The sequence below is a fragment of the Prionailurus bengalensis genome, chromosome A1 (genome assembly GCF_016509475.1).
Source record: "Prionailurus bengalensis isolate Pbe53 chromosome A1, Fcat_Pben_1.1_paternal_pri, whole genome shotgun sequence".
NCBI classification, from domain to species: Eukaryota; Metazoa; Chordata; class Mammalia; order Carnivora; family Felidae; genus Prionailurus; species Prionailurus bengalensis.
The window spans coordinates 85336628-85347271 of NC_057343.1; positions in this window are offsets into that span (position 1 = coordinate 85336628).

Here is a 10644-nt window from a genome sequence, read left to right on the forward strand (position 1 = left end):
TTTTCCTTTTTTCTTTTTTAAAGTTTTGTCTTTTATTTTTTAAATTTTAATTCCAGTATAATTAACATGCAGTGTTATATTAGTTTCAAGTGTACAATGTAGTGATTCAACTATTCTATCCATTACTCAGTGTTCATGATTATAAGTATACTCTTAATCCCCTTCACCTATCTCACCCATCCTGGCATAAATTTTTTCTTAATATTGTCCTATAACCCTTTATGTTTCTGTGGTGTTTGTTATTTCTCCTCCTTCATTTCTGGTTTTATTTAAGTGCTGTTATTTTTCCTAACGAGTCTGGCTAAATGTTTATTACTTTTGTTGATCTTTTCAAGTGCAGCTTTTAGTTCCATTGTCTTTCTATTTTTTTCTTTCAGTTTCTATTTTATTTATTTCTGCTGTAATAATATTTTTTTCCTTCTATTAGCTGAGGTTTGGTTGTTATTCTTTTTTTCTAGCTCTTGTAAGTATAGTTAGGTTGTATATCTGGTAACTTGCTTGTTTGTTTCTTGAGGTAAGCCTGTAGCACTATAAACTTCCTTCTTAGACATGCTTTTGCAGCATCCCAAAGATTTTGGACTCTTTTTTTTTTTGTCTCCATGTATTTTTTAAAATGTCTCTTTGATTTGTTAGCTGATCCATTCCTGATTTGGTAGCATATTATTTTGTTTTTTGTTTGTGTGTTTTTTTCAGATTTATTTTGTTATTGATTTCTAGTTTCTTCCTGTTTTAGTTGGAAAAGATGCTTGATATGTTTTAAATTCTCTTATATGTTGAGATTTCTTTTGTGACCTTACATGTTATCTATCCTGGAGAATGTTCCATGTGTTATTGAAAAGAATGTGTAAATGCTGGTTTGGGATGGAATTTCTGCATATATCTGTTCAGTTCATTTGGTCTAATATATCATTCAAGGCTAGTGTTCCTTGCTGATTTTCTATCTGATGTATATATTAATGTAAATGAGGTACTAGTGTCCCTTTCTCCTATTGTATTAATGTTAATTTCTCCTTTTATGTTTGTTAATATTTGCTATATGCTTATATTCAGTGCACAGATATTTACAATTTTTATATCCTCTTGTTGAAATGATCTCCTTATATTATGTAATGTCATTCTTTGTATCTTGACAGCATCTGTTTTAAAGTATATTTGTCCAATTACTGCTACCCCCAGCTTCTTTTCAGTTGGATGGTATGTTTTTCCACTTTTTCACTTTTAGTCTGTTTGCCAGACAGCATATAAATGGGTCCTTTAAATTTTTTTTATTCAGTCACCCTATGTCTTTTGATTGGAACTTTTAGTGTTTTACATGTAAGGTAATTCTTGACAGGTATGTCAATAATCTTCATTTTGTCCATATATATATATATATATATTCTCCATTTTGTCCATATATATATATATATATATTCCCATATATATATATATATAGAGAGAGAGAGAGAGGTTTTGAATTTGTGGTTACCATTGGATTCATATAGAACATGTTATATGTACAGCAGTCTATGTGAAGTTGATGGTCTGTTAATTTTGAAAATATATATATCATATTTCACAAATTTTAATTTTGTGTATCATTTGACTATTATTGGTACATATAATTGATTTTACTATGTTTCTTTTCTAACCTTTATAATGATTAATTCCCAACTTTTACTATATGTTTGCCTTTTCCTGTGTAAGATTTCTTTTCATAATTATCCTACTTATCATTGTGGAATTTTATTTCCACCCAAAATATTGCATTGTATTCTATTGTATTTTACTTGATTTTGGGGTGGAATAAAACTGCTCATTTTGTGTATTTTATGCATATATATATATATATAATGACAGATAATTTTTTCATCAGATTTAATCAAATTTTGTTTTATTAAGTCTTTTTTTTCATTTAACATCTGTTTTAAGTTTTTATTTAAATTATGTTTAGTTACCATACAGTGTAATACTAGTTGCAGGTGTACAATAGAGTGAACCAAACTCCCATATAGCATCCAGTGGTCATGACAAGTGCACTCCTTAATACTCATCACCTTTTTAATGCAACCCCCCCAACCAGCTCCATTGTGGTAACCATCAACTTGTTCTCTATACTCTGTTTCTATGTTTGTCTCTCCTACCCCTTCCTTTGCTCATGTGTTTTATTTCCTGAATTTAACATATGAGTGAGATCATATGATATTTGTGTTTCTCTGACTTATTTTGCTTAACAGAAAACACTCTAGCTCCATCCATATCATCACAAATGACAAGAATTCATTCTTTTTCAAAGCTGAGTAACATTCCATTATATAATTATATAATATATATATATATTTATACAATTATATATTATATTATGTAATTATATATAATATATAACATATTACATTACATTATATATATATACTATATAATTATAAATAGTATATATAATTATAATAATTTCTTCTTGGCCCATTCATCAGTTGATGAACATTTGGGCTTTTTCCATAAACTGGCTAGTTGTAGAAAATATTATAGACATTGAGGTGAAAGTATCTCATTGAATTAGCATTTTTGTATTCTTTGGGTAAATACCTAGTAGTTAAATTTCTGGATCACAGGGTAGCTCTATTTTTAACTTTTTGAGAAATATTCATACTATTTTTCAGAGTGGCTGCACCAGTTTGCATTGCCACCAAAAATGCAAGAGGGTTCCCCTTTCTCCACATCTTCACCAGCACCTGCTATTTTTTGTGTCATTGATTTTAGCAATTCTAACAGGTGTAGGTGATATCTCTGTAGTTTGGATGGATTTGAATTTCCCTGATGATGAGTGATTTTGACCATATTCATACAACTATTGGCCATCTGGTTGTCTCTTTGGGGAAATATATATCCATGTATTGTGCCCATTTGTTTTTCATTGGAGTATTTGTGTGAGTTGTTTTTTTTTTTTAATTTTTATTTATTTTTTTATTGGTGTTGAGTTTTATACTTTAAAAAAAATTAATCTTTATTTTTGTGAGAAAGAGAAAGAGAAAGAGAGAGAGAGAGAGAGAGAGAGAGAGAGAGAAGGGGTAGAGATAAGGAGAAGGAGACACAGAATCCAAAACAGGATCCAGGCTCTGAGCTCTCAACACAGATCCTGACACAGAGCTCGAACTCACAGACTGTGAGATCTTGACCTGAGCTGAAGTCGGACACTTAACCTACTGCGCCACCCAGGCACCCCAAGTTTTATATGTTTTTTAATATATTTTGGATACAAGGCTTTTATATGAGAAGTCATTTGCAACTATCTCCTGTGTCCTTCACTGTGCAGAAGTTTTTAATTTTGATGTAGTCCCAATAATGTATTTTTGCTTTTGTGTCCCTTGCTTCTGGAATATCTAGAAAGAAGTTTCTCTGAAGGGGTCACACAGGTTATTAGCTGTGTTTTTCTTCAGGATTTCAATGGTTTCTTTTCTCACATTTGGACCTGTAATCCATTTTGAACTTATTTTTGTGTATGGTGTAAAAAAAAAAGTGGTCTTGTTTTATTCATTTGGATGTGGCTGTCCAGTTGTCCCAACACAATTTGTTGAAGAGACTGTCTTTTTCCCACCGGATATTCTTTCCTATTTTGTTGAAGATTAATAGACCTTAGAGTTGTGGGTTCACTTCCGGGTTTTCTCTTTTGTTCCATGACCTATGTTTCTAATTTTTGCAGTATGCAGTAACATACTTTTGTGCTCACCACCCTTTGTAATACACCTTGAATTCTGAAATTGTGATGCCACCACTTTGCTTTACCCTCCCCAGGTTATTTTGGCTATTTGGAGTCTTTTGGGGTTTGAACAAATTTTAAGATTCTTATAACTCTGCAAAAAATGCTGTTGGTGTTTTCATAAGGATTGCTTTGAATGTGTGGACTGATTTGGGTATTATAGACATTTTAATAATTATTCCTCCCGTATGTTAGCATGGAATATCAGTCCTGACAAAAAGATCTACTTGGGTGACTCTGGCTTCTGGGTCTATGGAAGGGGTGGTGTGTGTAGCCTGAATCTTCTGGGGTTGATAAATACTCATTTCCACTGGAATCAGGCTTGTGTCTTGTTTCGTGGGGATAAACTTGGAATGCAGATCTGTGGGGAGCAGCCACTGTGCTGATTCAGAGCATATACAATCTTCTGGACCACCTTCTCTAGTCCTTCAAGTTACTGCCACATAGTCAACACTAATTGAGTCATCAAAAGGCCATTCCACTGTTTTATCAAGCAAGCTGCCTCATGGTGGTGAGGAACATGGTAAGACCAGTGAATTCTATGGTCCTGGGCCCAATACTATTCTTCTCTTGCTGTGAAGTGTGTTCCTGGATCAGAAGCAATGCTATTTGGAATACCGTGAAGATGGATAAAGCATTCTGTAAGTCCATAGACAATACTTTTGGCAGTGGCATTGCATGCAGGGAAGACAAATCTGTATTCAGCGTGTATATTTCATTAAGAATAAAATGTTGCCCTTTCCATGATAGAAGTGGCCCAATGTAATTAATCTTTGGCTAAGTGGCTGTATGATTATCCAAGGTAATGATTCATTTTGGGAACTCAGACTTGGTCTTTGATTCTGATAGATTGGACACTCAATATTGGCTGTAACAAGGGTGTCCTTGGTAAGTGGGAGTCAATATTTCTGATGTCATGCACAACCTGTCCTTACCACCATGGCAACTTTGTTCATGAGCCCATTGGGTGACGATAAGGGTAGCTTATGAGTACTCATAAGATCATAAGGGTATGGAGTAATTGAAAAAACATGATCCATCACCTTGGCTTAAAGGAAATAGTCTGGTACCCACAGAAGGGGTTTTACTATCTAATATATTGTTAAAATCTACTGAGGTTACACTTTGGTGGTCATTCATGAGAGACACATTTTTATATTCTTTACCCTTTCAGAGAGCTCTATCTTCATACTTCTTTCCAAAATTTCATTGTCACCAATTTTCCAATCATGTTCTTTGAGTTCTTGACCAACCAGCCAAACCATTGGCCACAGCCCATGAATTGGTATATAATCACACATCTGGCCATTTTTCCCTTCTATCAAAGTGAACAACCAGATTTACTGGCCAAATTGCTACTTGATGGGAGGATTTTCCTTTGCCATTGTTTTTCAAGGATGTCTCTAATGGGGACTGTAGTACCATAGCCATTTACTTTTGGTTGATACCTGCATATAGTGCAGATCCATCTGTAAACTAGGCCTGAATCTTTTTTCTCTGTCAACTGATTGGAAGAAATGTCCATGAGAAGAGAAGGTAATGTAGCAGGAATGGAGATCATGGGCATTTGGACCATTTCTACATGTAAATTTACTTGTGACTTCAGAGTTTATCTGAATCACTTGCATGAAACCACTTTTATTTGGTAATAGAGTATTGGCATACATGCCCAAGTTAACGGCTTGATAGATTAGAAAACACCGAGTTCATCACGGGCAACTCAGATTGTACAGTAACTTGGTATCTCATGGTCAAATATTCAGTTTGTATTGAAGTCCAGTAGCATACCAAGAGCTGTTTCTCAAAAAGCAGTAGTTATTCATAGATGAGGAGAGAGAATTGATTCAAACTCCTAAGGGTCTGCACTATGACTCACTTAAAGAGACCTATTAAAGGCTCAAACAACATCAGTGTTTTCTACCAACACTTTAATAACCATTGCATCTGCTGGGTCATATAGCCCAAATAGTAGAGCAACTTTTACAACAGCCCGGGTCTGGGGCAAACCATTCTCTTGGGCTCCATTCAAATCTAGAAGCTTTACAGATCACTTGATAAATGGGCCAGAGTCACACACCCCAACGTGGTATTCCATGTTCTCTCCAAAATCCAAAGAGACACATTCAATATCCCACTCTAAATATTGTAAGAACAACCAGTTACAATGTAAGTGAAAAAAAAGGACAAAGCACAATAAAATGACCAAATCTGACATACATATACAGAACATTCTACCCAATAAAAACAATATACACATTCTTCTCAAATGCATATGGGACATTATCCAGAACTGAGCTTATGTTACCCTTCACCAGAGAGTCTGGCCCCTAATTTTTTGCAAATGCCTACTGCTAGGGTCCACTGGCAGACAAGCCTGGTGCTTGGGCCCATTGGAGCATGCCTAGAACCTGGGTCCATGAGAGTAGGCCTACAGTCTTGATCCACTAAGGCAGGCCTGATTATAAAATGAGTCTGAGGCTTGGGTCCTCATGGAGGTCATGGAGCCTTGGTCTGTGTGATCTTATTTGGTGTTGGGTACAACATGTAGAGGCCTAGAACCTGGGTTCACAGGGGTCTGTCTGGAACCTGAGTCCATAAGCATTTACCTGGATGCTAGAGTCCATTGAGGCCTACTGGCACTAAAGTCCACTGAAGTGTGCATTGAGCCTGGGTCCATGAAAGCCTGGATCTTGGATCTTTATGGGTGGTCCTGACAAAAATATTCTACTTGGGTGGCTCTGGCTTCTGGCTCCATGGAAAGGGTGGTGTGTGTAGCCTGATTCTGCTGGGGCTGGGGTTGATAAGTACTCATGTCCACTGGAATCAGGCTTGTGTATTGTTTCATGGGGATAAACTTGGAATGCAGATCTGTGGGGACCAGTGTAAAATTTTGTTTCATTAGGGATGGCTTGGTACTGGGTCATACATGGATCCTAAGTCTTTGAGGCCTTCCTGTCATGGATATCAATTGAGGGGTTTGAATCCTGAGATCTTAGGGGTATCCCACAGCATAATTCTGTTGAACTAGCTTTGCACCTTATCTGCTATGCTGGGCCTAGCATCTGGGTCTTCATGTTCAAGTTGGAGCCTGAGTGTGTGGGACAGGCTGGGACCTGGCTCTGTAAGAGCCTGTGTCCTTAAGGATTAGTCTGGCACTGAAGTTTAGTGAGGTGGACCTGATCCTGGGGTCCACAGTAAAATTGGAAGTTTAATTCATTTTTTTTACTCCACCCCTTTCTTCTCCTCTCTTCCTCTGTATTTCTCAGCAGGAGCTTTGGGATGTGTTGCATGAGCATTGGGGTGTGGTAATGTGGGTACAGTGCAACTGTTTTTCCTATCCTTTCACTGAATACTTTCTCATTTCTGTACTCCACCCAGAGTATTGCAATCTCCCACCTGTATTCTGGAACTGTCAAAAACAGATCTTTGTGCATGTGTGTTTCCATGAGAGGATGAGGGTGGAGACATCTTATTCCTCCATCTGGGTATCATTTTCCAGTAATGTGTTGTTATTATTTTGCATCATGCCCTCATTTTCCCTTTGAAAATTCTAAGTAGATTTATCTTAATATTTTCTTTAGACTCTTCCATAAAATTAATCCTGACATAGGGAGTTTGAAGATAGCAGAATGAGAGAATCCTGAGATCACCCCTTCCTACCTACACACTAAAGAAGCAACTATATCTCGATGACTAATTTTGAAAACCACCTGAACAATGGCAGAACAGGTCTTCCACAGCTAGTCATAGATGAGTCTACATCAAAAATGGTAGGACAGGTGGAAACATGGTTGAGAACCAAATACTCAGCAAAACGAATCATAATTGGGAAGGACATTACAAGCCTTAAGAAGCCAGATTATCAGACCCCATCCCAGGAACCCATGGCACTGGAGATCTGCACTGGGAAGATGTGTCCCTATAACATCTGGCTTTGAAAACAAGCAGAGTTAAATTGCAGGAACTTTAAAGGTCAGTGGGTCTAACTACAAGAGAGCTAGAAGGCAAGAGGAAACAGAGTCTACATCCTTTAAAAGACAGCATACTGGGGGTGCCTGGGTGGCTCAGTAAGTTGAGCGTCCAACTTAAGCTCAGGTCATGATCCCACAGTTCATGAGTTCAAGCCCTGGGCAGGGCTCTGTGCTGACAGCTCAGAGCCTGGAACCTGCTTCAGATTTTGTGTCTCCCTCTATCTCTGCCCCATCCCCACTCATGCTTTGTCTCTCTGTCTTAAAAATAAATTTAAAAAAATTTAAAAAAAGACAACATACTGAGTAACTCAGCTGAGACACAACACAAAATCAGCCATTCAAAAAATGCTTGGGGTACACATAAAGATTTATTGACTAATAACTAAATGCGGCAGAAGGGCTGGGATCTGCAAGAAACTTATCCAGAAACAAAAGTTCTGGTGGATGTTCTTTATCTTCCCCTCCTTCAGTCTAGATAACTGGACATTTGTGGGGGTTGGCATTAACACTCTCCATCAACCTTGCTAATAGCATATGCCCCATCCCTTTATTTCCTGGTGGACCCCCCACTTCCATCCAATATAACCAAGGCAGACATTATTTCAAAACAGATCCTGCTCCATCACATTCTGAAGATATCCCCAACCAGATCTCCACCTCTCCAAAGTGACTCTTGCAACTGGTGTGTGTGGGGAGCTGAAATAACTACACTAATGAACAGTTCTGGCAGTGTGGTCTCTTAGCTGGCTGTTCAAGGAGCATGCTTTGTGCATTGATGTGTCTGGAGGTATTATAGAGATGCTAAGTGCAGAAAATTAAGCTTACTGCCGGCCCCCCACAACTGGCCTGCAGTAGCCTTAGAAATACATCACAAAGCAAAAAGAACAAACTTGGCAAAATGCACCAACAGCAGGCAAAGTGGATCCTTGCAGTTGGCTGGGCTGAAGGCAGTCATTGCTTAGTTACCTTAGAAGGGTGCACACAGCCCACACAGAAGACATCCATGGAGCACCTGGTTTTGGTGACTGGGGATATTGTGCTATAGGGCTCCACAGGACCTCTTCTACAAAAGTCTATTAATTGCAAGACCAGGAGATGTAGTTGACATACATAATACATAGAAGCAAACACAGTGAGCTATATGAAATAAGGAAAGAGACAAATATGTCCTAAATGAAAGAACAAGACCAAATCATAGTAAAAGAGCTAAATAAAATGGAAAAAAAAACAATGTGTCTGATAAAGAATTCAAAATAATGATCATACATCCATTTATGTAGCAATTAGGAAAGACCTTGGGATTGAGGCTGATGTAGAGGAGATTAATTATTCTGACTTCCAATGCTTTGATGAAACTTCAGATGTGAAGACTTCTGTCCAAGCATCTATGATTTCATATTGTTGAGCATTCATTGGATTCATGGGGATTGCAGCTTTCTATAAGTTTGCCGTGGCCAACCAAGAAAGAAGGCATATGCAGATTCCTACAGAAATTATGATTCTAAGAAACATTTTTGAGGAGATAATAAGGCTAATATCTTTTAGAGTATAAAGTGATTTCGTAATGTTAAGAATTACTTTGGGCTGAGTTTCATGGAAGTTTGTCACTGTGCTCTTGAAAGATGAAACAATAATATTGGGTTATGGAATAGTTTCTCTTGCTAAATAAACAATTAAAAATTGCAATAGTCATAAAGAAACTCACTGGAATTGAAGAAAGAGTGGACAAACTCAGTAACAACTTCAACAAAGAGATAGAAAATACAAAAAAATGTCCATTGAAAACTGAAAATTTCAATAACTGAAAAAAATGTTTTAATGTTTATTCATTTTTGAGAGACAGAATGTGAGTAGGCAGAGGCAGAAGGAAAGGGAAACACAGAAGCTGAAACAGACTCTAGGCTCTGAGCTGAAGCAGACTCCAGGCTCCAGCTCAGAGGCCAGTGTGGGGTTCGAACCCACAATCCATGAGATCATGACCTGAGTCAAAGTCAGATGCTTAGCCCACTGAACCACCGTGGTGCCCCAAATAAGAGAAATTTAAAAGTGCATAGAGGGAATAAAAGAAAAACAGATTAGAAGATGAACAAATGTGTAATATTTGAAGACAAGGTATGTAAAACAAACAACTTGAACATCAAAAAGAACAAAAAAGAATAATAAAAAATGAGAATAGGTTAAGGGAAGTCAGTGTCATCATTAAGAATAATAACAGCCATATTATAGAGATCTCAGAAGGAGAATAGAGGAGACAGAAAGCCTATTTGAAATAATAGCTGAAAACTTCCTTAATATGAGGAAGAGAACAGGTACCCAAGCCCAGAAGAACACAGAATCCCTAACAAGTTAAAGCCAAAAAGGTCCACAACAAAACACATAATAATTAAAATGGTAAATATTACAATAATTAGATAATTTTTAAATTAACAAGAGAAAAAAAAGGTTACATACAATGGAACCTCATAAGGTTATCAACCGAACTTTTTTTTTTCAAAAGAAACTTTACAGTCAAGAAGATATTGGCATGATGCATTCAAAGTGCTGAAAGAAAAATACTACAACGAAAAATACTCTACCTGGCAAGGTTATCATTCACAATAGAAAGAGAGATAAATAGTTGCCATACAAACTAAAGTTAAAGGAGTTTATCAACAGTATCCCAGTCTTACAAAAAAATGTTAAAGTGATCTTTTTACTGGAAAGAAAATACCATAATTAGAAATGAGAAAATCATAAAAATAAAAAAAAAATCATAGAAAAAAATCAAACATAGTCAAGGTAGGAAATTAACATTTATAAAGTCAGTATAGAGGTAAAAACACAAATGTAGTAAAATGAATTATATCTAGAAAAAAATTAGTTATGGCATTGACAAAATAAAAATGGGTAAAATAAGACATCATATGCATAAAATGGGGACAGGCAGCAAAAAATTTTCTG